At 43.9% G+C, this 21282-nt stretch overlaps 1 protein-coding gene and 1 pseudogene across 3 annotated transcripts in view; one reads left to right on the top strand and one right to left on the bottom strand.

The window, feature by feature from the left end:
- Positions 1 to 21282, top strand: part of Ror2 (receptor tyrosine kinase like orphan receptor 2) — a 256307-nt gene that overhangs the window by 76015 nt on the left and 159010 nt on the right. The gene's annotated exons all lie outside the window — the stretch shown is intronic.
- The window catches only part of LOC101562558, a 38120-nt pseudogene continuing 19044 nt past the window's right edge, over positions 2207 to 21282 (bottom strand).

The raw sequence follows: 21282 nt of genomic DNA, 5'->3' as shown, positions 1-21282 counted from the left end.
GTGTAGCCAGCTCAGCCCACCAGGGGGCGGTGCTGGCTGGCATGTGGGGGGGATTGAACCGTGGTCCCCGTGCTTTGCCAAGCTTGTTCTAAGTAGGTGCTTTAGACCACTGAGCCATCTCACCAGCCCCTCAATTAGTTTTAGAACTGTGGTGAGCAGAATCATTGTGGTGGTGTGTTGGAGGGAAGCTGCTCACTGCATGTCAGCCAACAGCAGAGGGAGGGACAGTGTTAGGTAGGAAGACGTGGAAATGAGTTAGAGTCCCAAGATCACTCCTCCATGACCCGTTGCATCTGCCTAGGACCCACCTCTGGGGGTAGCCCATGCTGCTGTGAATCTCTCAGTATTATACCCTCATGTACTGCTCTGTTCCCATGGGCCCCATATCTGAACATGGGGCTGCATTGAGGACCAAGCCTTCAATGCCATTAGCCTCTTGGGGGACTTTTTAGAATCAATCATAGCAGGGTAGACTTTCAGTTTTGTAAGAAGAGTTGTGGAGATGGATGATGGGGTCATTTGCTCAACAATGCAAATGTACCTATGCACTTACACATGGTTAAGGTGATGAAGTTTTGTGTTATATACATTTTATTACAGCTTGGGGTTGGAGGATAGCCTCAGAAAAATTTCATGTGGCAGAGGGAAGGATGTGGTTTGGATGACAGGGCCCAGGGTGAGGGAGTCACCCTGGGTCAGGGAATGTGTTGGAAGGTAGAATATGAAGTACTGGGGGAGGAGGGAGTGTAACACAGAAGTGACTTCTGAGACACTGATGGGCATTATTCTGTTTGCTCCAAGAAGCAGATTCCAAAAGGTGATGAGGTATGCCAGCATGTGTTAGGTCTGAGGGAGGAAATGGGAGAGCAGGAGGGAGAGGAGAGGCGGAGGAGTGTGCTGGGAGGCCTGACTTGGAGAGACTGAGGACAGTGAAAGAGTAGTTAGAGAATCTTGTCTGATGTTCTGGATTATAGTGGATTGCCCACTGGTAGTCAGCTTGTTACACCCAGTTGAACTAAACTAGCATCACACTGAGTGTGGGAGTCCTACTTGAGGATTGTTGTTAGCAGCATAAGAGACAGAACTAGAGAAGCCATTGAGAGGCGCTTAGGGAGTTGCTGATTCTCTTGGGCTCTTTTGCTGGAGGACCTTGTCATGCTGGCTTTCCTGATGAACTTGGCTGTTCTTGTTGGAGGAAAAGATCAGGATTTCATTGTCATTGGGGATCACTTTGGTTCACTTTGGGGCAGCTCTGGTCCTCATCTTGACCATCATTTCCTGGCTCCATAGAGGAAGATGGTGCACTGCTCAGTCTCCTGGAAAAACTTGTCACATTAGCTTTCCTGATGGCAACTCAGCTTTCCTCATTGTTGGAGGAGCTTAACCCATCACTATTACAGAGGATGACTGTGGTACATTTTGGGGGAGCTCTGTTTCTTATTTTGAGCATCACTTTCAGGCTCTAGTTCAGATCCCTCAGCCTGCTAGCACGAATCCTTCATCCTACTGGCACAGACTTTCTAGCTTCCACCACTGATCTTGGGCCTTCCCAGCACAGACCCATGAAACAGGTCTGCATGATACATTGTCATGGGCTTTAGGCCTCCATTTGGACTTGCAAGAGGCATTGTTATGAACTTCAGGTCTTCAGCTGGACTGATGCAGAACACTGTAGTGGGATCCTGGTCCTCAGCTGGCTCCTTTGCTCTACAGTGTATGGACAGATTTCCTGCATTCATGAATATGATTCTTTGGGTAATTCAGTATAAAATGATCTTATAAAATATATGTCCTATATTGTATTGTTCCCGTGGCAAAACCCCAATCTACCACATGGGTGCATCAGATTTTGGTGTTGAGATGTCCTCCAATTAGTGCCAGCTGTCCAAGGACATAGTCTGGGTTAAAGCCAGACTACTGACTCTGTCTCACCTGAAGCATGAGATCCAAGAATCATGTTCTTGTTTCTGCTACAGTATACTTTTTTTGTTTAGCGCAACAAATTTTATTTAACACAGTCAATCCCAACATTTAGCATATGAAAAGCTTATGGAGAACAGAAAATGTATTAGTAAAAGCCAATCTTTACCCAAAGAAAGCAGAAAATATATTACTGGTTAAAAATATTTTGCATTTGAATGATAAACTGCAATAACTTATTCTAGGCACGTACTGATAAGAGAAAAGAAGAGAAGAAAAGAATGCTCTAGAAAAAGTCAGTCTCCCACTGGTAACAGAAGTCAGTAGAGATCACTGAGACCTGCCCTGCAGTTTTTCTTGCTTTTTGCATTAGTACTCTCAGCTGGAAATGTTTCCAAGAAAATGTGCATGCTTCAGGCAGACATCCAGGACTGCAGCTCCCCGCCTCAGGGCTTCTCTCAGGTAGTGGATAGTCTTCAGTAGTAATTTCCTCTCCATAGAGATGGAGGATCTGTTTATATAGTGGGGCTGTGGGAATGAATCTCTCATTGATATCATTGTTTTCAAATTGATTTTTCATTTTCTCCGAGCAGAACTGACTCCTTTATCCTTTTTCAAAAGATCTCTATTTGTATCAACTCCAGCTACTTCTTGATCCAAGTGGGTGAGTGTCCCTCCCAGTTTCTGGTATCCTTTCTTCAGGTCTTCATTCTTCCTTTGTTTGCTTTAAGACAATAAGCTCTGCCTGGGCAGGATCTATTTCTTCCTTCATTTGCCACCTTAGTTTGCCACTGACTGTTGAAGTGAGAGAGGCCTGGGTGGTGTCCTCACTGATGGTACCATCTCTGCGGGGACCAACAGTGGTCACAGGAGACTGGAAAGAGTATTGGGAGCTTGTGGCAGAGTATGGACCTTGTCTTAGTTACTCTTCTCTCGTTGCTGGGACAAATACCTGACACTCAAAATGAAGGAAGGAAAGGTTTATTTAGCTCACAGTTACTGGAGGTTTCAGTCCATACTCAGCTGGCTCCAAGGCAGAGTGGCACATAGCAGAAAGCAACCTTTCATGGTGGCAGCAAAGAGCAAGAGCACAAGGGAGGGGTAGCAGCAGCTCAAGCAGCTGGCTTCTCTTCCCACCTTACATTGTAATGCAAATTACCTGCCCCAGGGCAGGGGCAGCAACCACGCCCACAGTAATCAATCACAAACTCCAGAAGCTGCCCCAAGACTGCATGAGGCTTTGGGGGGACACCTAGACACAAACCATAACAGACCACCAGGTTGGTACAGAACCCCAGGTAGCCATTGGGTTTGGGAGGGTATCCACATGGGTATTCAGAGCATCTACTGGGCATGCCTGGCATGATGAGGTATTTGGTGGCTCTGTTTCCTGGTATGGTGCGTAGGGTGCTGAAGCCATAGGACGAGAGCAGACTGGAGATTTATCTCCAAATATGACAGTCATGACCTGAATAAGTCCCAGAAAGTCTGACTGAGGATCTTTCCATTCATGCAGTTCAACGAGATATATTTTCCCATTCACATATGGGAAACAACATGCTTTCCCATTTTAATAGTCATTGAACTAATAGGTTTAACAAAACAGGGGATTATATGACTATGTGTCCAGCAATCATAAGTATATTGAAAAATTTACATATTACCTCTGGAAGGCACAGGAATTGTTTCAGTAAAGTTCATTAGTTCCCTAGAACTTCCATCACTGAAAACATGAATCGAATACAGGTTTGAGATCTTGGTATAGAGTAATAACATTTGTAAGTAATTACTGACAGTTTCGGGTACAGTTATGTTTCTGTACTTATACTTAGATACCATCTTCTTGAGCTGGTATCTAAGCCAGCTCAAGCCAGCTAAGCCAGCTCTGACACGACCATGACAGCAGTCTAGCAACTCCTGTCCCTGCTTGCAGAGGGTCAGTCGCACTGGGACCACCCCAGGCTGTCCTAGATGGTCACTACAGTTAGACTTTTAATTTTGTATTTAGTATCTTTCATTGAATAGAAGTTGAAAAATAATTATTGGTAAATATACCAAGTACTGCGTTGCACAGGTACAGGCCGTCACAGAAAGACATGAAAGAGAGCTGCCATTCTCGAAATTTTAGCATTCAATGTGTAGTTCGCTTGCTAGACCAGGTATCACTCTGAACTTTATAGTAACCAATTACACCCTACTGAAACACATTGTGAGAGTTGCCCTACTTAACAAATGAGGAAACTGAGGTACGGGGAGGAGAAGGGACTTGCCCAAGTTCATATGATGGGAATTATTCCTGCTCTGCAGTGCCCCTCTGCAGGTGCTGGGAAGAATTGAAGATTTCAGCTGTCCTACACTCCGGGGCATACAGCCAGTCCTCTTAGGAATGCGGTGGAGATGTTCATTTCTCTTTCATTGTGAGTTTCTGTTATGTGTCCACCTAACCTGGGAGCTCTATAAGTCTGGGTCTAGAGGTCAAAGGTGCTGGTGCTGGCTTTCAGTGGAGAGGTACACAGGGCAAGGCACGTAGGCCTCTAGGACAGGCCCGAGGTGACCTCAAGCTAGGCAACAGGGATGCCAGCCCCATGACATGTCTGAGCCACAGAAAGAAACAGTCTTGCTTATACCTTGTTTTCAGCCTTTTTTAAGACCCTAAACTGGGAACTTAGCCATGCTGTTCTTGAACTCCTGACCTGTAGACTTGAAGCTAATAAATAGTTGGTGTTTTAAGCTGCCAAGTTTGAGACCGTTTATTATGCAGCAGTTGAAAATTGAAATACTGAACACAGATGCCTTTTGAGCACATGACAATACAGATGTAAACATCTTGTATAGAACCTAGGAAAAAAGGCTTGATAATGTTAAAAGGATAATAATAAAAGCTTAGGAATCTGATGGTTCAGCATTTCAATGCTGTAATCCACATTAACAGAATATAAGGAAAAATAAACTGAGTGGATGGTATAAATGCTTGAGCCAAATTTCAGAATTCTTTTGCTGCTAAAAGAAAAAATTGCAAAGTAAACCTAGGTAACTTGATAGAATCTTCTAGAAACCTACAGTGAATATTATATTTCAGGGTAAAGCATTCAGGGGACAAGGTACAGATATTTCTTCTCACTGTTACTGCCCAGTCCTATTTTGGGATTCTCAGCCAACATGATAATTAGGAAAGACTGGAAAAAGTTATCATTATTTGTAGGTAGTAGAAACTGCTGTGGAAAATTCAAGAGAACCAGCTGATAATTCTGAAGCCTCAGGAGAGCTCTCAGGAAGGCAGCTGCATCTGAATTAATATGAAAACATTATCAATTTAGTGACCAAAACTAAAACACCTAGAGCTAATGTACCAAGAAATATAAAACATCCATGAGGAAAAAAGCACAAAACTTTGCCAAGGACCCCAAAGAAGGCCCAAGTGGAAGAAGAAACTATGCTGTTGTCTAGGGAGATTCAGATTTGTGAAAATGACAGGTCTCGCCAAATCTATTAACTAGTACATTGTGAATAAATATCTCAAAAGGCATTTTCATGAAATCCAACAAGTTGACTCTAAGGTTTATAGAAAAGCATGAACCCTAAAAGGGCCAAGGCAAAGATTATGAAAGCAGCCAAGAGTAAGAGAGAGGTATCTTACTAGATCCCAAAGCATAATTGTCTGAAGTCTTTTCTGTTGTCGCGGAAGCCACAGACTTAGGTACTGTGTGAGACGTAAAGGTTGCCCTAGCTCACAGTTCTCAAATCTGGGATCTGGTGAAGGCCTTCTCACTGGGGGACACTGCAGACTCCAGAAGGGGCATGAGGCGCCACAGTGAGAGAGACATGCACCCTACCTGGGGCTGTTCCACCTGTTTTTTAAAAAGCACGTTATTGTCCCACCTTCAAACAGGACTAAATTCCACCCTCCTAATACCTCATAATGAGGTTTACATTTTAACGTGAGTTTTAGTTTGGCCCTTCAAACTGTAGCAGAGACTAGCCCTCTAAAAATTGGAATCCTGTGATACTGGATAGAAACACAACTGTGATAGCCTGCATTGTATACAACCTCCGCACAAGCATATATTGAAGTCCTGACCCCTCAGAACTGAAAATGTGACTGTTTGGAGTTAGAGCCTTTAAAGAAGTAAGACAGTGTGAGGTCCTTAGGGTGGGCCCCAGTCCAGTTGACTGATGTCCTTATTAAAAAAAAAGGGGGGGGGATTAGAACACAAATGCATACAGAGGGACAACCATAGGAGACACAGGGAGAAGGTGGCCCCAGGAGAGATCAACCTGCCCACACATGAGCTTGCACTTCTAACTGACAGCACCGTCTGGTGTGTTGTTGAAGCTGCCCAGTCTGTGGGGCTCTATTGCAACAGCTCAAGCCAACTGGCACAACAACTAAGCAGAAGACAAAAATGCAAGAACTGAGCTGTGTCAGAGGATCATTGAGTGTGGCAAAAATGTGTGTGGGGGGGGAGGGGGAGGGGGAGGGAATTCTGTCCTTATCATGCACAAAATCAGTTTGGGTAGAATATCTACATGAGGGCTGGAGAGATGGCTCAGTGGTCTAAAGCACCTACTTGAAACAAGCTTGGCAAAGCAGAGACCTCGGTTCGATCCCCCAGCACCACATGCCAGCCAGCCCTGCCCCCTGGTGGGCTGAGCTGGCCACACACATGCACAATAAATAAATGTAATAAATAAAAATAAATAAATATTTTAAAAAAAAGAATATCTACATGAGATGTTAAAGTACATATAAGACAGTAGTTTTAGAATCTTGGTATGAGAAGTTTTAGTGCATATCAAAGAAAAAGGAGAAAAAAGGAAAAGTTAATGTGGGAGAAGACAGTTGCATTCTTTATTTGGACAATTCTCATTTCACATGAAGATATCTTTGAGTCCTTTTTTTTTCTCTTACTTTCCTGAGACTGTTCACTGTAAGATGCAATTCAGCTGTCTCTATCTTTTGTCTTAGAGAAAGGGGGCTCTGCCTTCCTGGGGGATGGTCCTCCTCAGACTTCAGGGAGCCTGTGGAGGTGTTTAAGGCTTGGCAGGGGGCTGAGAGCAGTGAGCAGTGAGGAGTTCTTTGATCTCAAACTGCTAAAACCCAGCCACTTCTACCAGGCAGCTAGAGTCAATATTTCTTAGAAAAATATCATTTAAAATGATGTGTGTCCCACATAGAATGGTGATGTTCTCCCAAAACAGGCAAAGAAATGACTCTTTAGATAGAAGAGGTCCTTTCGCAGCTACAAGAGCCATGGAATTGTCTTAAGAGACTGGGCATGTTCATTCCTTGAAGCCCAACAGGGCTCAGTAGGTACAAAGTCAGCCCAAGAGATCTGGCAGGTGGCACCTCTTGAGATGTGGGGTGATCAGAACTATCTCCTGGTATAGTCCTTGGGGAGCTCTGGCTGATCAATGAAAGTGACTGGTTCTGGCCCAGATGACACTGGGGAAGAGTGGCAAACAGTGCCAAAAATAAAATTATGCTCACTTTGGGAGCAGATGTACTAAAATTGGATATGTTAACTTACCATGGGAGGGCTAGTGGGCCCAGGGCTCAGGCCTCCTGACAGTGGAGGTGCCAAGGCAATTCCTCTCCATAGCCCCCGGTATCTAGCATGCCATATGCCCACCTTTGGGTGATGACATTTGTACTCAGTAACTCATGGGGTAACTGACCTTTGTGGTGTAGGCTGGAGACAGGGACATTCACAGTGTCCACCTGTGGGTCTTATTGGTGAAGCAGCCCAGCAGTTAGGTGCTGGGGATCCCCAGAACTCCTGTCTAAGGTTTGGAAATAGGGGCTAAGCTCAGCAGCTCATGAGTATCCTGGGAGCACTGAGTTACCCTGCCTGGTGGGAAGCTTTCACTGGAAAACTATTAGGATGGGGTGTTTCAGTTGGCATGGGGAAGGAGAGGCCCTGGTTCTTCTAATACACTGCCCTTTCCAAATTAAGTTATTCTGTGATCACTTGTGTTTCCAAGGAACTTTTCAGAGACAGAACACAAAGCAAAAATGGACAGAGATATAAACATTAAAAAGTCCCTTGGCAGGAGAATCACTGGGAGTTTGAGGCCAGCCTGGGCTACAAAGTGATTTCAAAGCCAGCCTGAACAGCATAGTGAACTTGTCTCAAAAAGATAAAATAATAATAATAATAATAATAATAATAATGACAATAATAATAGTAGTAATAATTATTATTATTTTAAAAAGCCCCTTGGTTGGCAACATGTCACACCATCTTCTCCCTCAAGGCTGGAAGCCAGAGTTTTCTTTGGGAGCAGAAAGGAGTTTTAGTTTCCTGTGGAGATACAGCCTGCCAGAAACTCAGGCACAGCCACCTCTTCTCTTTAAGGCCACTGATGAAGCAATTAGTGACTTAGTCTGGTTGCCTTTTGTCTCCTTGCTCATGGGACACACGTTTCATGCTGTCCTCTCTGAGCAAAGGCATGGCTAAGCCGGCTATGAGAGCAGTGTTGGGGGGATGTACCAGAAGGAGGAGGGAAGTCTGCGCCACACTCACCCAAGCCCTGCCTCGCTTGTCTTGCACAGGACAGACACTGGACCGAGAAGAAGCCTTCCTGGTGTCTCTCCTCTGAGTCGCTGAGCCTCACAGGGGTGGGGGATGGGGAGGGTGGGGGTGTGACCAGACAGCAACTCCAGAAAAACAGGCTGTGATTGCTGCCCAGCTCTGTCTCTCACATCTGCCTTTCTAATGTGGATCATCAATCGTCACCCTCCTGGGTCGATGTTGTCTGCACTCTGTTATTTGTACCTTTAAATATGTACCCCCAAGCCCATAATCAGCTATACTCTAAATGGATCTTAAAAGTATAGACCAGCATCTTACTGAGAGGAAAGTTTCAGCAGAGCCACCAGCTGGGGAAATGAGAATTAAAATCACAAGGCGGTACCACCAAAGTCTCAAAGTGCAGGAGTCTCACGGTGCTGAGTGTTGGCAAACATGTGTCCTATTTTAAAAGAAAATACTGAAGGGGGTTAGTGGGCATGTCCTGGTCAGCAGTTCTGGGGGCAGATTAGCACTATCTGTCTGGAAAGTGAAATTGTTTTCCCACACTACTTGGTGAAGTTCATTCCCAGGCATGTATCAGGCCCACCCCACTGCCCCCCTTCCCCAAGAGCACAAGGACACTGCAAGAGGAGGCCGGTGCTCTGCTGGAAGTTACAACTGCAGACACCCCAAATGATCACTGACAGAGAAATGGAAAATTTTTGATTTGTTTATTAAATGGAGCCACATGTTCCAACTGGAGCCACATGTGATGGGTCTCACAGGGTAATGTTGAACAGGAAGTGGAATGCGTAGGAGGATACATGTGGCTTGAGATTATTTATGTAAAGATCAAACCCCTGCAAAGCAGTTTTGTACATTGCTTTGGAATAATGGGAGGGGTACTGTGTTAATATCAACTTAGAATCGTGTATATATTTGGATCGGGTATTGAGGAAGAAATACTGAAACAGGGGAAGATGTCAGTATTGTTTATGTTCTTTAAAATTGAAGAATGAATTCTAGAAACAATGGAGGTTAAGAAAAGGGTTTGTTTATTGGGGAAGGAAGGCTTCCTTCTAAGGAGACAGAAGGAGTCCCAAGTCGGTTGCCGAGGACCTTGATTTTCAAGAGAAATTTATAGTGCAAAATCATGATGTGAGTTGGATTCAAGGTGGGAGAAAACCATAACCAACTAATAAGATTACAAATATAATCACTTAGGTAAAATTGATCCAGTGGGAATGGGACAAATGTATGGTCAGCCAACAAGAGTGTGAGTATGACTGCTCAGGTAATATTGATTAAGTGGGTATCAAAAGCAAGTCACATATCAAGTTTACTGGGAAAGAACAGGTTTTTGTTTTTTTTTTTTTGTTTTTTTTTTTTTTTTTTTTTTTTTTTTTTTTTGTGGAGAGGTGGATCAATGGCTCTTCCTGGGAATCCCTACCTATTTAGAATATCTATCACAGCTATTCATCCTTTGGGGCTGTGTGTGGCTGCAGTCATTCCATCTTTTCTCTTGGTGTCTGGCCTTTGATGAATGAGCTCCCCCCACAACTGTGCAGTGTATTCGTGTGCCCTGCCCTCACTCTGGAGGGCCTGTGTCTGACTGCCTATGATATTTCTAACTTAGCTACCTATAACACTAGGACATTCACTTTTTAGAGGACACATCAAAATATTGCATACACAAATAGAGCCTTTCCAAAAAGAAAAAAAGAAGAAAAAGAAATGAACCCAAAGCTTTGGAATAACTGGATATTAGAAACCTGTTGCTGAAGGACTTTATTCTCCCCACACAGGGACCAGGAGGGGAGGTTGTTACTAGGGGCAAAAATGCTGGGCCATCCTCCCTCCTGCCACCCACTGGGTCCTGCTGGGCCTTGGTTTGTGGATCTGCTCAGAGAGCTGGGAGGGTAAAGCTGTCAAGCTTCAGATTCTCCAAGAGTTGGAATTTCCTGACTGTCCTCAGAGCGAGGCTCACAGAACCGGATGCTGTCTTTCCACTGTCTGGGGAGGTATTTATAAGTTGCCAACATGCTTCTCCTGCTGGCTTTTAAGGGTAAGTAATGAGTTCGTGACCCTCGGTAACAAGAAAGATGTCCCAGCAGGTAACGTTATCTTTTCCTTTCATCTGCTAATCTCCCAGCTGCGGGCAAAACACCCGGGGCCCAGCAATTACACCCCTCCCACCCTCCAGCTGGAAAACCTGATTCTCTTAAGGAGAAAGAAACCTTACCCTAGGAACAGAATTTGGTTTGTATCTCTAGAGAAGTGGGGGTAAGGATTCCCTTCCTCACAGGTGGGTGTTGGGGTGAGTACAACCTTAGAGGAAGGGGGAAATCTTTGGTGTGACAGGAAAGAGACCCAACTCTGTAGGGAGATGAGGGAGGGAAGTAAGCCCTGAGACTTCCTTGTGTACATGTCTCGGTATACACAGACCATGACGCAGAGTCCAGTGCAGAGTCCAAGTCCTGAGCAGATTGCTGTGTGGAGTCTATAGTGTAGACAGAGATCGCCATAAGAAATCCGAAAGATCGGCAGACACTGACCACACCAGCACGTGTCAGGGGCCCAGCCCAGGCCTGCTGAAGACTCACTCTGAACCTCTGAGTGGAAGGGAAGGAGTTGCACAGCCCTCACTGGGGCAGGACAAGTAGTGGTAGGAGCGCAGCGCGGACCTGTGCACCAGCACCTTCATCCCTGTGGCTCCCACTCTTCTCTGATGAACCAGTTACTGTGTGTGAAGCAGCTATGGCCTCCTTTCAAAGCTTAACCATATTGCTGTCATCACAACAAAATGCACTTTTAATTTTCTAAAAATTCTTATTAGTCCATGTTTTTAGTCCATAATGATCTGTTCCCCATGTGGAGTTGGTTCTGTACAAAATAGGTCTTCTTTTTATATCCCCTTCCCTTTCTTCCTTCCATCTCTCAGGCTCCTCCCACACCCAGACTACTGTTCACCTTTCACTATTGACTTTTATCTTTCAGCCAAGAATTAATTTAGTATCAGAATCCAACTCGGGACCTTGTGCTTGCTGGACAGGTTCTGTGCTGTTGAGCTCCATCCCTCACCCTCAGCCAGGATTTGAATGTTGACCTTTCCTTGGGCTGGTTGATTAAAAGGCTTCTACATGGTTTTTGCAGAGAAAACTCAGGGCCCGGGTGAGGCCTCTTAGATTAGCCTGCAGGTCTCCTGCTGTTTCTCTTTGGAACTACAATTTGTTGAGAACCCAACCCTTTAAGCCTTGGGCCTCCCTCAAGCATTTGTTCCCCTTCTTTGAGTCACAGCCTCTGTTACCTTCACCTTGCTCAGTGTCCTGGGTGGCTGCAGGCCCTGGCTGGTCAGGTGTGGCCCATCCCAAGCCTTGTGGCTGCCACCTTAGAGTATGAAGTTGTGTGCTGGGAATTCAGCTTCAGTTAAGAGAAAACCTTGCAGGGGAGCTTGCTCCAGAGTGACAGCCTCCTGCCTTGCCCAGCACCCCCGCCCCAAGGCTTCAGCAGGAGCACCTTAAAAAAAAAACTTCTCTGCTGCCCTTTGCCCTTTGTTCACCTCACCCTTTGTTCCTCCTGGCCAGCTGCAGCCACTGCTGCCATTTGGAAGCTTGGTTGTCTTCAAATTGATTGACAAATGGGAGAGAAGTGACTAGCAGAGGCTCACTCTCCGGAGAAGGTTTTGGAGAAAGGTAGAAAATGGAGCAGCTGGCTTTATTATGTTGGGTTCTGAGAACTCTTATGTCTGGGGCCGCCAGCTCAAAGGTTTGCTTGCTTGTTAAGTTGGAAGGCTTAGTGAGCTTTGCCTGGCAACACAGAAATTGCTGAGTTAAGGCAATAAAATCATCTCCCTGGCAATCAATCACTTTCTCAGCACAGGAACTTGGTGACTTGATTTAGAAAATATGAAAAGAAAAGTGGTTCAAAGCTTTGTAGATTTAATTCATTGCATTTGAATATCTGTCTAGATTATATCTTGACATTCATTTAAGAAAACAGATTCAAAAGTTCTGCCAAACTAGAAATGAAATGTGTTGTATGTGTGGATGGGAATTGTCTTGGCTGTGCCTGACAGCCCAAGGGGTTCGTCAGCCCCAGTTCAGCCAAAAGTCCGAAAGAGGAATCAGTTCCTCAGATATTGTCAGACCAGGGGATGCTTTAGATAAAGCCCTTGAGCCCTGATGTTCTGTCAGTAGTAAAAATAATCTTAAGAGCTGGAGATGTGGCTCAGCTCTTGCCAACTGTGTTGGTTACTTTTTTGTCATTGCTGAAATAAGATCTGAACAAGATACTTGACACCCAGTTTAAAGAGGGGAATTCCTATTTTTCTTGAAGTTTGTGGATGTTTCAGTCCATAGTTGGCTGGCTCCAAGGCGAAATGCCACATAGATCAGCAGTTCATTATGGTGACAGAAAACAGCAAAAGTAACAAGAGGAAAATGGGAAGAGCAGCAGAGAACAAGTCCCTTTCCTACCCACCATAAGGTATTCGGGCTATCTGCCCTTAGGCGGGTGTAACACACATACCATAGTCCCAACATTGGACCATGAATGAATCAATCATCGACTCTAGACATCCACCCCATGGCAGCATGAGGCTTCGGGGGTTGGGGGGAGGAACTTGTAGACACAAACCATAACGTTCTACCTCTGGCCCTCAAAGACTTATGCACATCTGTTTATGCAAAAGGCATTTTACTCCATCTCTAACAGTTTCACAATTGCTGAAAAGTCCAAGTCCTAAGTCTCTGAGATATCAGGCAAACTCTTAGCTGTGAGTTTCTACAATGAAAAGTGAAACACTTTCTGTATTCAGTGGCACAAGATGTACATTACTATTCTAAAAGGTACAAACAGGGAAATACAAAGCATTGGGACCAAAGCAAGCCCAAAATCCAGCAGGACAAACGTAAGTCCTATAGTTCCATGTAGAATATCCAAAGCAATCTGTGATAAATTGTGAGCTCCAAAGGCCTTACGTAACTCTGCCCCTATGGCACTTCTGGTAATTGTAGCTCTATGGCTTCTCTATTAGGCCTGCTTTCTCCCTCCTTGCAACTTTCCCAACTTTCCCTTTCTTTCCAGTTGATCCATGTTACTGGCTTTTCCAAGCTTCTGGGATCTCCACTGCACTGTAGGCATCTCACTTATAGGTTCATGTACTGCCCTCTCAAGCACACTGCCTGTTTTCCCAGGCCTCCTTATTCAATCTGGGTGGAAACTTTTTATACCTCAGAGCTCTTGCATCCTGCATATGTCTAAAACCAGTGCCATATGGATGATGCCAAGGTCTGCTGCCTGCTGGAGCAGCAGCCAGGCTTTCTTCTCTCTTGGCTGTTGGGGTTGAGTGTCTGGGTCGCTGAGCACCCTGAGCCTGATTCTAAGGAAAAAGCTATAGTGCACCATGTTCTAGAATGGCAGTGGCCACATAAAGTACCAGAGTGGTGGCAGCATAGAGAATTTGTTCCTCAGGATTGGAGGTGCACAAGGCAGAGGACAACAGTTTGTCATAGTGGTAGAAAACAGCAAAAGCAACATGAGCAAAGAGAGGAGCAGCAGAAAGCAAGTCTCTTTCCCTACCCTATATTGGATGCAGACTACCCGCCCTAAGGTGGTGTAGCACTTACACCCATAATCCCAACATTGGATCCTGAGTCAATCATGGTGATAAAAATCTCCTATATTTGTTATGTCCAGATCAGTAGCCTCCAGGTTCACATGGCTTTTGAGCACTTGGAATGTGAGTAATGTCACCAGAGAGCCACATTTCTGGTTTAATTTAATTAACTTGAAGCCCATAGGTGGCCAATTGGTGCCATATTGCAATTCCAATAATAGAAGTGCAGCTTCCTGTCACCTTGGAAAGTGTACATCATCCACACCAAAAGGTGACATGTGCCACTGAATACACTGGCCACCTGGCACCCACACGAAGAAACTGAGCTTCATTTTTAGGCCTACGAAGCTTTCTGGGACTTGGCATCTTCAGAGGCCATGACTCTCTTGTTTTGTGCCATGCCCTCACTGTGTCACTCTAGCATATGGCAGTGTGCATCTCTGGTCAGTCAGGTCAGGTTGACAAAGCATCCCAGATAAGAAAAGTGTGTTGCCCTCTAGTTCTTGAAGCTGAGGTCCGAGTCTACAGTGTCAACAGGTTGGTTTGCCCTGAGGTCCCTCTTCTCAGTCTGTGCACGCTGTCTTCTTCTCTGTCCTGACATGATTATTCTTCTGTGCCCATTTGTGTCTGAGCCCCCACCCTTTGTTGCTATACTGGAAATGGGTGAGTCCTGTCCTACAGTTAATCTTGCTCTTTAAGGGCATCAATTGCAGATCAGGGGCCACTCTATGGATTATTTTAACCTCTCAATTACTCCTTTAAAGATGTTTTCATTTTTTAAGGTCCTGGGGATTAGGGCTTTCCCATGGAGATTTAGAAGGACACAGCACAGTTCATAGCACATCCCTTACCTGCATATTGCTTGGTTTTTGCCCACTTCCACTTTTAAATAAGTGGAGACCCACAGTGTGTTGTTTTGCAGTCTGATCATCTCGCGTAGCCTTTTCCTTCCTCTTGGTGGTGGGCTGGAGATATCTCACTGCACCTGGCATCCAGAGGCAGGGTCTGCTGTGGGCTGGGGCTCAGTTCTGGGCTCAGTGTTGGAAGCTACTTGCTGGTTTCCCCTCAGATATGACAGAGAGAAGTGACTCCCTTGTGTAATCCTCTATTCTCTCTGTCCACTTAGATGTAGGACACATACTGATCAGCCTCGGTGTGGATACTGCTCCCCTTCTCCTAGGAACAACTTTTGTCCCAGCCTCCACTTCAGTACTTCAAGCTCTTCACACCTTTCTTCAGCCTTTCCAAGATAGCTCAGTGGATTAAAGCACCTGTTTAGGCAGACACAGGGACCAGGGTTCGATCCCCAGCATGTTAAACCAGCCCTGCCTCCCGGGCGCTGAGAGGGTGACTGAGACTGGGCTTGGTTGCTCATGCTTATAATTCCAGTGCTTGGGAGGCTGAAAACAGGAAGGTCACTACAGTTGGATCTGTGTAGTGAGACCTTGTAGACCCTGTACTAAATACATAAAAATAAATAAATAAATAAATAAATAAATAAAAATGAAGCATTTTCATGCATACATTTTCCAGAGACAAAAAGACATGTCTGCCTCTGATGGAGGGGACAGTCCAAGACAAACTCAGACAAGTCCAGCTTGATGTGTAAATGTATTTATTAGAGTGATTTACAGAGTGGGGGATGACTTGCGGGTTGAAGCCTTATGGAAGTCACCCTCCCCAGCCCAGCTATTGGTTTTAGTTTGTGTGCTACTGACATGAGCACTAAACTGTGAATTTTATGGGGCTCTATCACAACATAAAGCAGAAAGAAAAGACAAGCATCCTTTGGAAAAGTTGTGGGCACCCTGTTCTCATTCTGCCCTTACCAGGTCTCCATCTATATCTGCACGCACTGTCCAGCCACAGTGATGGACAATGAGCTGCTGCCTGACACAGGTGTTGGCACTGGGGAGGACCCGCTGGGTGGCTCACACCTCAGCTTCCTCCTCTGCCGTGTGCTCAGCCCTGGGCCTCCTTACTCTCCCTGGGCCCTGTCTCATGAGTCCTGCTCTGTGCATCCATGGTGGTCCTGCTTCTGTTCTTGGAAACCTACCATCACTAACAATGGTGACAACACCAAGCTGCTCAGTCCTCTGACCCTCATATCTTTTCACTTAATTATAAAATTAATACATGTGTGTCACTATTTGGAAGGAAATAGTATGATTAAGAAAATAAACATGCTTTCTTATGCCATCACTGGAGATAACTTCCATTCATAACTAATTACTGCTTCCCTGACAATAAGCTCTGCATTTGGAGATTCATACCGTGGAGAAGATATTCAGAAAACAATTGTATCTGTAGGGAATATATGCATACTTTCTGTCATTAATTAACAAAGTAGCATATCAACAACTTTTGTAGTGCTCACATTTTGTTAGGCAGTATAGCAGTGTGGGGATAATTTAAAGTTTACTAGAGGATATGTAGAGATTACATGCAAACACTATGCCTTTTGAAAGTTTTTAATTTTTAATTTTTAATGAATACAGGATAGTAACAAAAAATAGTATTAGAAACAATACTGATTTTCACTAAACAAAATGATAGGAATTCAACTGTGGTTGCTATATTGCATGCTGTTTAGTTTACCAGATATAAACGTGTGAAATTCTTCCTCCCAGTTTTTCTTTCCCATTGAACAAATTCTTTCCCTTTCACAATATCTATTGTACCTTTCAGATTTTATTTACTCTTTCAGGTTCAAGGGTCTTTACAAAGTACTGGAACTAGTCCCCAACATGTAACAAGGAACCACTGTATGTACTTCTGTTTTCATATATTTTTTGATCATAGTGATGGGCTTATATGCTACAAACACTTTTTCCTATTGCCTATATCTCTTTAATACCCATCATTTTTGGGGGGAGTGATAGAGGGGTGGATACTAGAACCTAAGCCTTCACACTGAGCTACACCTCAGCTCCTTTTTTGTTTGTATTTTGAGGGAACAAGGTCTTGGTAAGTCACTAGGTTGCCTAGGCTAGGCTCAAATTTGTAGTCTTCTTACTTTCATCATTTTTTTCCATTCTTTTTTATTTTTTTCCATAATTTTATTGAGAAACAAATAGTAATAAGATAGTTTCAAACCAAGTTGGTAGGACAGTTTTAATAATTAACACATTGCATACATTCTTCCTAGTGGTTAATTGCTGTGCAAGATGTGGACTTGATATCCTATTTACAAACACCATTAGAACAAATCCCTCTATTCATTAAGAGAATGTAACTATATATCTATCCTAACCACTTTGAATACACAGATACAAAGTGGACATTTACCTGATCCCCTTTTTTGTTAAGTTCCGTTATTTGAATATTATAGGTGTGTAAACTCAGCAAAATATTCTAAAAGAGTCCAGTAGCCCATAATAGTATTGGGTCTTCATCATTTTTTAAAATTTTTTATTTATTTATTTATTTATTTATTTATTTATTTATTTTTTGGTCTTCATCATTTTTAATGGTCACATATTGTCTAGTCAAGTACCATACCCTGTAACAGATCAAATGCTCCACTGTTTTTAGATATGTATATTTCTTTAATTATATTTATGGAGTTAAGAACTTACTGGAAAGTTGCAAGTATAGTATATTTACACCTTTCCCCTGAACCATCTAAAAGTAAGTAGGTGACAAGATGTTTCCTTGTCCTGAAAGTTCTTGTACAGAATCCCAATAAAACCACGGTAAAAATCGGAAAACTGGCATTGGTATGGGACCACCCTCAGACTCATTCAGAAGAACTTCAACAGGGACCTAATAAGTAATACTCCTTTGTGTTAAGGAATCACTTCAGGGCCGTCCAGTGCATTTGGCACCAGACTACTTCATTCCCCTCCAGTCTGGAACATTTCTGAGGCTGCCCTTGACCTTCAACACCCTGACCCTTGTGAAGGGTACAGCCCAGTTATTTTGTAGGAAGTCCCAAAAGTTGGGCTTATCAGATTTTGCGTATCTGGCATTAACACTGTTGCAATGATGTTCTCATTACCAACTACTGAATGGTTCTTTTACCAGTGAGACAGTGATAAGACTCCATCAGCTTCCCCTTTGATTAAATAGTTCGGTGGGGAGCTACTTAGAAACCTTCCATTCATTATTCCTATTCATTTGTTTGCTTCTAAGATATGGACTCAAGACTGCTGTTTGATCCAGTGAGTTATATAGTTCTGCCATGACCTACTGAGAACGCCTGTTGCTAATGGAGCTACAAACATTTTCATTGAATTTATTCCTGTATTCATTTGTGAAGGCAGCTGTGACACCACAGAGTGGGAAGCTTAAACAACAGAAATTTAATTTTCTTACAGTTCAGGGATTCTTCAAAGCTTGTGAGCTATTTGTTCCCTGTGTCCATGCAGTATTGTTCCTGTCTGTGTGTCTTGTCCTGAGCCACGGGAGGCTGGAGTTTCAGTATGAATTTTGATGGACACAGTTCATTTCATGAATGACTATGCTTGTCTTTCTTTTTCTCTTTCTTTCTTTCTTTCTTTCTTTCTTTCTTTCTTTCTTTCTTTCTTTCTTTCTTTCTTTCCTTTTCTTTCTTTCTTTCTTTTTTTTTTTTTTTTTGTATTTAGGGCAGGGTCTACAGGTTCTACAGGGTCTCACTGCGTAGATCATAGATTGGACTCCTAATGGCCGGCTCTTGTGCTTTGTCATTGCATTGTTATTCTGTGTGGTGAAGTGAAACACTTAGGCTCATCTCTTTAAATTCCTAAAGGTAGTTTGACGTAAAAAAGGATTGTGAATAGAGGCAGGAATGCTCTGAGTTTAGAAGAGGCAGGCCAGCAAAGGCTTGACTTTTGTAGCTCTTGTCCAAGGGAACAGGGCTGTGCAGGTGTCTAGTGGGATGGCCGTGAGTCTGCTGCACAGATGTGGGCCAAGCCTGGCACTTCCTGAGGGTTTGTGCTGTGGAGGGTGAGGCGTTACTAGGGCTGATGGGGGAAGGGTTGGACCACACTCTCCCAAGGCTCCTCTCACCTGACGTGAGGCCCAGAGCCTACATGAATGTGTGGCTGTTTTTGAGGGTCTCAAGCAGACTGGTGGTGGGGCAACTTCAATGGGCTTTGACAAGGGGAGGAGAAGGTCATTCTTCCCATTCTCTGTGGTGAGTTTTGTTCCCTGTGAGAGTGAGGTAGGGTGTGTATGTATGTGTGATCTTTACTCAGAAAATAAATGTAATTTAACTTTGCAGGCAGAAATTAGAGAAGAAAAGGAGATCAGTGTCTCTCTCACTGCTTGTCTTTTCCTCAGAATTTAGAAGGCTATAACTTCATCCCCCCAGGCTCTAGGTTCTGCCCTGTGATGGGCCCAGTATCCTGAGAACTCATTTGCTTTTGTGAAAAAACAGCCCCAGGTCCCAGGTGTCTACTATCATCCAAAGTCCTTTTCCTTTGTTGGGTCAGTTTCTGTGGCAGAACAGCTTTTACTTAGATTTTTCCTTTTAAAAGAGAGTGCAGGGTTTTTTCTTTGGTAATGAGGTTTTTCCTGGAGGACTATGCCTGTGTGGTTGAATTTTTAAAGTTTTGGCCTCCATGTGTGGTGTGAAGGCCACTCCTGTGGTTTGTGCTTCTCAGCAGTGACTAGCAGTAGTCTAGATTGTGCTCTGCATGGCGTGTAGGAGCCAGCAGAGGCTGGATGTGGAGGATCTTCTGCAATCACTGACCATGAGTAAACCTGCCCTGTCCCTAGGGAACTCACCTCCCGTAGAAGAATCACACCGATGAGCACTTGCTCACTTTGGGAGATGCTGGGAGGCAGATTTATATGAAGTCTTTGTGACCGGGGGGAGCACAAGTACCTGCTCAGCCCTTTGAGCCCTGGGGCCTGGAGAGGAGGACCTGAGGGGCAAGTGAGCTTCGGAGAATCCAGCGTGTTAGCAAGGGGCAAGGAGCCTGGAACCACAGAAATGAAGTAGTATGCTGGTCTGTTACGGCAGGGACCATTTGTTCTGCCTCCATTTCTTATGAGTTTAGTAAGTGTGTATAATTAAAATTGTATTCCATTATTTTTTCAAGAAACAGGATGATTTCTCAAGTATGAATGAGAAATACTCCATTTATTGGAGAAAGCTGGAGTTAGGACTGGGACCCTGTGAAATTTTCAACACTGGAAGCTTGTTAAAAGTTGAAGGCTTAAATAAATCATGTCTCAGCCTTTGTGCTAATGAGCTGCTAGCCTCCTTTTGATGAGAAAATAATCAATTATCTTTGGGGATAATAACACCTGGCATTATTTATAGTCTTTCTTCCTGGGAAGTTCTGAGACAGTTTGCCTGACTATAAGTGTGATAGCCTCTCATCCAGGTAGACGCAGGTACTGTAACCTTGTGGCCCTCCCCTCTCTTTGATTTTAGTACAGTCTGAATCTGGGAGATGAAATGACTTGTCTATATAATCCAGCATGTTAGCAGGCATGACAGGAATAACTGGTGCACAACAGACCTTAGAAATACTGTAGGTTTGGTTCCAGACCACTGCAATAAAGTGGATAGCCCAATAAAGTGAGTCACTTGATCTTGATTTGGTTTCCCAGTGCATATAAAAGGTATGTTTACACTACAATGGAATCTGCTAAGTGTACAATACCCATTGTGTCTAAAACAATGAGTACACCTTCATTAAATACTTTATTGTTAAAAAAGGTTAAGGATCATTTTAGGTTTAGAACAAAGATGAATCTTGCTCTTCAAGCAAAGAATGTCTTTGTTGGTAGAGACAGAAGCTGCTGGCTGATGAGGCTGCTGGCTGCTGCAGATTGGGGTGGTAGCAACAACTTCTTAAAATTCCACAAGAATGAAGTTTGCCTCCTTAGTAGACTCCTCATTTCATGAACGAGCTCTCTTAGCAGGTGACATTGTTTCATAGCATTGTGTCCATGGTAATTTATTTTTTTCCAAATTGTAACTCAGCTCCTGGCTTTATTTACTAAGTTATATAGTATTTTCAGTCCCTTACTGTCACTTCAAGTGCCACAGAATCTTAACCAGAAGTGAATTTCATTTCAAGAAATTATTTTTCTTGCTCATCATTAGGAAGCAACCCTTCAGCAGTTTAATTTTTATCATGAGGTTGCAGTCATTCAATGTATTATGTTTGAGGAGGGGCTCCAGAGGGGCCAGTCCATGGTGGAGTGGCTCAGAATCAGAAAGGAGAAGCAGAGGGGGTTGCGAGGAGAGAGAGAGAGAGAGAGAGAGAGAGAGAGAGAGAGAGAGAGAGAGAGAGA

Source organism: Octodon degus, unplaced genomic scaffold, assembly GCF_000260255.1.
Source record: "Octodon degus isolate 3935 unplaced genomic scaffold, OctDeg1.0 scaffold00192, whole genome shotgun sequence".
In the NCBI taxonomy this organism is placed as follows: domain Eukaryota; kingdom Metazoa; phylum Chordata; class Mammalia; order Rodentia; family Octodontidae; genus Octodon; species Octodon degus.
This window is presented reverse-complemented; position numbering and strand designations above follow the sequence as displayed.